Source organism: Prionailurus bengalensis, chromosome B2, assembly GCF_016509475.1.
Source record: "Prionailurus bengalensis isolate Pbe53 chromosome B2, Fcat_Pben_1.1_paternal_pri, whole genome shotgun sequence".
Classification (NCBI taxonomy): domain Eukaryota; kingdom Metazoa; phylum Chordata; class Mammalia; order Carnivora; family Felidae; genus Prionailurus; species Prionailurus bengalensis.
Genome location: NC_057349.1, coordinates 74,812,015 through 74,818,807, shown reverse-complemented (window position 1 = coordinate 74,818,807; position 6,793 = coordinate 74,812,015). Strand labels below are relative to the sequence as shown.

At 38.9% G+C, this 6,793-nt stretch overlaps 1 pseudogene; it reads left to right on the top strand.

Moving 5' to 3' along the window:
• Nucleotides 1-1,011: 1,011 nt before the first annotated feature.
• On the top strand, nucleotides 1,012-6,552 carry LOC122490496 (annotated as a pseudogene).
• The last annotated feature ends 241 nt before the right edge of the window (nucleotides 6,553-6,793 follow it).

The following is a 6,793-nucleotide window of genomic DNA, read 5'->3' as shown; positions in this document are numbered from 1 at the left end:
TTTGTATACTTCAGCCATTATGTGTTAAGTGGGCTTTAATAGGATACCCTAGAAGCATTTGTTGTATTATTTCTATGAAGAAATGCAATCTGATTTCTAAATCATTGACTTGCATATGAGCTTTAGGAAGCACAATCTATTAATAATATGGAAACTGTACAAACAGGTAGAAACAGGTAGATAATGATTGACCTTCAGTAAATAATCTTAATGCATTTTTCAAATAGGAAAAAATAAATTTTATTTTATGTTAATTTAAATGTAAAATATATATACTGAATTTAGTTATTGGAATCTTCTAAGTATGTTTGCAACAACTTGGGTATATGTATCTATTATGTCAATTGTAAATTTTATAAAATCTAAGTACAGAACAAGCATTTCTGATAAAAATTTGGTGTCCAAATTGAGATGTGCTATAAGTGTAAAATACACTAGATTTCAAAAACTTAGTACAAAGAAAAAAGAAAGTAAAACATCTCATTAATAATTTTTATTTTGATAACATATTGACATATAACAGGTACAATAAAATATATTTTTAAAATATATTTTACCTGTTTCTTTTTAGTTTAAAAAAATGTGGCTCCCTGCAAAATTTTAAATTATGTATGTGGCTCACATTATATTTCTGTTAGATAGCATTGCTCTAGACTAGTGGTTCTCAAATGTGTTCTCTTGACCATCAGCATCAGCATCACCTAGGACTTGTTAGAAAAACACATTATAAATCTCACCTCAGATTTATTGAATCAAAAGGTTCTTTATTTTAACAAACCCTCCAACTGACTGTGATGCATGCAAAAAATTTGAGAACCATTATTTTAGACCAGTGGTTCTCAACTTTGCGAATTAGAATCATCGAGGGAGCTTGGGGCAAAAAGTCCTGGTGCTAAAGTTACAACTGAGACCAATTAAATCAAGAACTCTTGGCCTAGGCAAGAGTGTTTTTTAAAGCTCTCCAGATGATTCTAATATGGGATAAAGATTGAAAACTACTGGCCTAGACCCATGATACTCGTGCCTTCTAGAGGGGATGCAGCTCACAGGCGCCACTTTCGTTCCTGCTTCTCACATGGCAGTACCGTCGATGTCTGCACCCCTTCTCACCATGGAGATACTGAGCATGGGTGGGCAGAAGACTTTGCAGGTATCAGAAGTTCACGTATCAAATGTATTTACCCACGTGTGCCAGTTATGCCTGTCACATTAATTGTGAATATGGCTATGCCTTGTTTAACGTTTCTGGGCTCTTACCAGATTTACAGGATGAACCTGGAATTGGATAGCATAAATGTAAAGCCCTTGATAGAGCAGAGGTGAAGAAAGGTATTCCTTTTAATGTTGTTATTTGGGGAGGATTTTCTCAGGACAGAGCTTTGTCTTTTATATACTGCTCTACCACACAGCAGAAGCTGGCAGGCATCACTGTACTCACTTCCCCTGTGTGCTTCCATGCCACGGAGTCCTAGCAGAGGCTAACAGATATTTCTATTCTTAGTGCCATGGAGATTACCACCCTTCGGTTTCTAATAATGGTTGGTTCTCTTATTGTCAAAAGCTAAAAACATCAGTAAATCCAACCAATGTAACTTTAAAAACCTAGGAAGGCATGATGCACAGTTCATGTCACCAGGAAATGATGGATATGAAGCAATTCATTGATAAAACTTTGTCAACCTTAAAAACAAAACATCCACTAAAAAAATTAAAGGAAAAAAACCAGCCAGTTATTTATCCAGCAAAAATGAATTTATTTAGGAATAGCAGAGGAATTGCAATTTAGGACTGCAATCATGGCAAACCATAGGCAAGTCCCAAGAAGGAAGGAAAAAGAGTTTCCTTGTATAGAGGAAAGAAGGGAGTGGGGAGGGGCTGCTTTGAACAAGAGTTCATTGGAGGAGAGGGAGAATTTGAGGGAGAGTGAGGGCTTCTCATTGGCTAGGTTGTTGCTGGGCAAGGAGAATCATCCTTCTTCTCCCTGAGGTATGCTAAGTTGCCAGGAGTGATCCTGAGAACTCCCCCTTCATTGCCTCCAGACTCCATTTTAACTTAGCTTCTTTATTGTTTTTCACAACTCTTACCTGCAGTTGATTTAACATTACTAAGATGTCTTGTGTAAAGTTACACCTGTATCATTGTAGCAGAGTAGAAACCTTTTCAGGTGCCCCATCTTGAAACTGCTAATGTTTTGTTTTTTTGTTTTTTTTGTTTTTTTTAATTTTTTTTTTTTTCAACGTTTATTTATTTTTGGGACAGAGAGAGACAGAGCATGAACGGGGGAGGGGCAGAGAAAGAGGGATACACAGAATCGGAAACAGGCTCCAGGCTCTGAGCCATCAGCCCAGAGCCCGACGCGGGGCTCGAACTCACGGACAGTGAGATCGTGACCTGGCTGAAGTCGGACGCTTAACCGACTGCGCCACCCAGGCGCCCCGAAACTGCTAATGTTTGTAGCATTAAAATGTTTGGTAAATACACACCAATGATAGAGACTAAATGTCTCCTTGTGGGAAATATATGCTCTTTTAAGTTTCTATACATGCACTGCATAACAAGATCCAGAATATACTAGTATTAAAACAGATGAAGGAGCTGACTTTTTCAAATGTGCTTCAGCAAAATAAAATACTGCAACCAGATTATATAATTAGAAAATTAATAATGTGCTTAATGAAAATTTGTTCAGGTATAAGTAAGCAGTTAAGATATAAATGATTTATACATGCTGTGACTTAGTCTATGGATTTATTCCAAAATTAGTCACCATGCAGTGCCTGTATTTTTATATTTATATCCATATAAATGATTGTAATACATAGTAAGAATGAGGTGGTATTACCTTATCCCTAATAGGAATAATGCTTTTGACTGTTAAAGAGTAACATTGCTTTCTTCAGGGGGAAAAAACAACAACAACAACAACAACACAACTCTATAGAGCTCCAGGCATTCTGTAGAATCCTTTAGAGAATGGGGTTTTTGCACAAACTTTTGCTTAAAGAATAGAATAAGGGTACATCTCTTTAAAACATTATTTTTCTTTCTTTCTTTCTTTTTAAAAAAGAGAGGGAGACACAGAATCTGAAGCAGGCTCCAGGTTCTTGAGCTGTCAGCACAGAGCCTGACGTAGGGCTCAAACTCACGGACAGACTACGAGATCATGACCTGAGCCTCAGTAAGATGCTTAACTGACTGAGCCACCCAGGTGCCCCAGTTCTTTTTTTTTCCTTAATGTTTGTTTATTTTTGAGAAAAAGAGAGAGAGAGAGAGAGAGAGAGAGAGAGAGAGAGAGAACACTTGCATGCAAGTGGGGGAGGAGCAGAGAGCGAGGGAGACAGAATCCGAAGCAGGATCCAGGCTCCAGGCTATCAGCACAGAGCCCTATGCATGAATTGTGAGATCCTGACCTGAGCCATAGTCTGATGCTTAACTGACTGAGCCACCCAGGCGTCCCTAAAACATTCTAAAGAAATGGCTCATGCACTCATTTCACCTATAACCAGGATACTTAAATACCAATAACTTTGAGTTTTTTGTTCATCAGGGATTCCTTAGAGCCAGGTATAAAACCTAATGAAGGAAACCAGGATATGTCACTCCAAAATCTGAATCTTTGAGAAGAGGAATTGGCAACAAACCTTACTGTTAAGTTTCTTCCCATATATTTACCCTTCCAGTTTGCCACCCTTGAAAGCCTAAAACTGTTTTCCTTTGTGCTATCATTTCTCTATAAATGTATTGGTCTTTGTTGAAGATACTATATAGACAGTGGTTTTAAGAAGCTGTTTTGGGGTGCCTGGGTGGCGCAGTCGGTTAAGCGTCCGACTTCAGCCAGGTCACGATCTCGCGGTCCGTGAGTTCGAGCCCCGTGTCGGGCTCTGGGCTGATGGCTCGGAGCCTGGAGCCTGTTTCCGATTCTGTGTATCCCTCTCTCTCTGCCCCTCCCCCGTTCATGCTCTGTCTCTCTCTGTCCCCAAAATAAATAAACGTTGAAAAAAAAAAAAAGAAGCTGTTTTGAGTTACTCTTTGTTTCAAGTTTCTTCCGTGTGATGTGCACTGCAGGGATTAGTAAACTTTTTCTTTTCTTAATGTCCTCTTGTTAAAGAATCCCAGCTGAAAACCTAAGGTAGGAGAGCTTAGCCTCCTCCACACTAGCACTCATTCCAGTTGTATGCTTCACAGTCCTAGGGCTGGCTATCCCAAGGATGCAGCTGCCTACATTAAATTCTGAATTTTTAGGGTCACTTACTCTGGTGGACTTTCTCCTCCCTAATACACTGAACACTGAATTCTAAGAACCCCAAAAGATCAAAGGTCTTTCCTTCATGCAGAAACACACCAAGAATCAGGCATGTTGAGATTTTCAACTAAAAAATCAGAACTTATTTTACATAGTAGTAACATGCTTTTTGTATAAAGAAATAAGGATTATTTACTCATATCATATAGCTACATCTTTGTTTTAGATGGTATTTTTTCTCAGGGCGCCCGGGTGGCTCAGTCAGTTAAGCATCTGACTTCGGCTCAGGTCATGATCTGAGTTTGAGCCCTATGCCAGGCTCTGTGCTGACAGCTCAGAGCCTGGAGCCTGCTTTGGATTCTGTCTCCCTCTCTCTGCCCTTCTCCTGCTCGTGCTCTGTCTCTCAAAAATAAATAAACATTAAAAAAAATTAGATGATATTTTCTTCTCATGAAAGTAAAACATTTCCAATGTCCCATTTTGAAAGTTCTAGTGTTGTACTGTTGAAATGTTTTGCAAATATACACCGATGATATAGACTAATCCCTCCTTCCGGGAAATTTATGTACTTTTAAGTTTACTATGAAAGTAAAACACTTGAAATGCTCTATGTACCATTAGATATTTCCTAAATTTTCTGTACTTCATCTCAATGACATTAAATCAGAATACTATAATCATATTTTAATGATTTTAATGACTAGAGTTCATTGTACATTAAATTTGGCAAGAAAAATTTGATTTTTATTTGATAGTATACTCACCTGTGCAACAGAAATTTACAGGTTCTAATCCCTTAGTTTGTGAATCATAACCATTTTTAACATTACCAATTATGTGCAGATTGCACAATTGTAGTTTCTTACAAGGGAAATTAAAATGAGTTTTTTGTTTCCTGAGATTTTGTTTTTATATTAAAACCTAACTTTACAAACAAACAGGACTGAAATTTAATGTTCTGGATAACATTTACATGGAAAAAGAGTTCCTTCCAGTACTCTTGGAACTGCACATGAATATACAAAGTGGCTCCCCCACTTAGGCCTCCTACTGTTATCATTCAAGATGACTGAACTATTTCTCTTAAATTCACATCTCCCATATGTTTACTTCTCTTTACCTGCACTGCCAGGATCTTGTACTCCCTTTAATGAGGGCTTGGGGGTAGAGCCCATATACTTTGGGCTCCTCCCTATATTTATGTCAGCTTTCCTATCAGTATGTAATACATCACAGAAACAGGAATAGACAGGCTAAACTTCTATAAGAGGGGCATAATAACAACGTTCAGTTGTACTGACATTTTTGTTTCTTCAGCATCTAAGTTTGCTTCCGAGGCCTGTTATTAAACTATTTCCGTCTCTGATAAAGTACTCTAATTGTGACATGTCTCAGTTAACTCCCTGGGAGTGAGTTTTGTAAAGTATACCTTCTTCTCAGGTATTGTAGTTAGGGTTAATTATTTATGGATTGTAGCATTCACAGTGAGAACTGTTATTTAAATGCAAGGAGTTTTTTTTTTAAAGAACTCTATGATGCCAGTAAAATGTTCCCCATTAATAAAATGTTCTCCCTTAAAACGACAGATTCTAGGTAATTCAAAGAATAGGCCCAAGAAGCTTCTGGATATAAGCATAGCTAAAAAACAATTACTATAACAATCTTTCTGATAAGGTAACGTAAGAAATTATTAGATGTGTGTCTAGTTTATGGATATACAAAATCAACCCATAATCAATCCCTAATGCTGTCTTTTGTACTACCATTAGTTAGAAATGAATCAGGTAGAAACTATTGATCCTGCTTACCTGGAAAAGAAACTGGGGCACCGACATCTTTCGTGGTTTTTGTGTATCACACACCCCTTTTGGCTTTGATCTGACTGCTCCTCCATTCCTGGAAACTTCAAGTAGAAATAACAATAACAACAGAATTCCAGTGCTGGAAGATCATTTATTATGACCCTCTGCTTTCACCAAAGTAGAAACTGAAGCCCTTGAAGATTGAGTTATCCAATCTTTGAATATGAATTCAAAGAGGTTCATAAACATCCTGGCTTCTAGAACTCTCACAAAATTATATACAAGATAAATGGGACTGTTCAGTGGGCCATAACTATCTGCAGTGTAACACACGTTGGCTTGCAATTATATTAAGGTAAAATTCCCATGTATAATCTAGAGCTCCACAGGCCCACACTTCCTCCCAGTTCTACTCAGGCCTCTGCTTTCTGGGTCAAGGTTAGTTCTGTCTGGCTCCTGGGCGTGGCCGGCATCGGGACCCTGGATAGAGAGCTTCGAAGCGCCTAATGGGAAGAGAGAGTCTCAGTCGAGGTCTTCTGCAAACCCCTTGGTCCATTTCCTGAGTGCTCCCATCCCTCGGTCCTACAGCCGCTGTTTTCCGCCTGAACCTCCCCATTTCTCACCTCCCGGGTATCCTTGCGGCTCCCGCTGAGGGCCCCGGGGCTACGGTACCCGCAAAGCCCCTGGGGCGGGCGGGGGGAACGTGACCTTGCTACTAGCATGGGTCTCGGGGGTAAAAGCGTTCCGT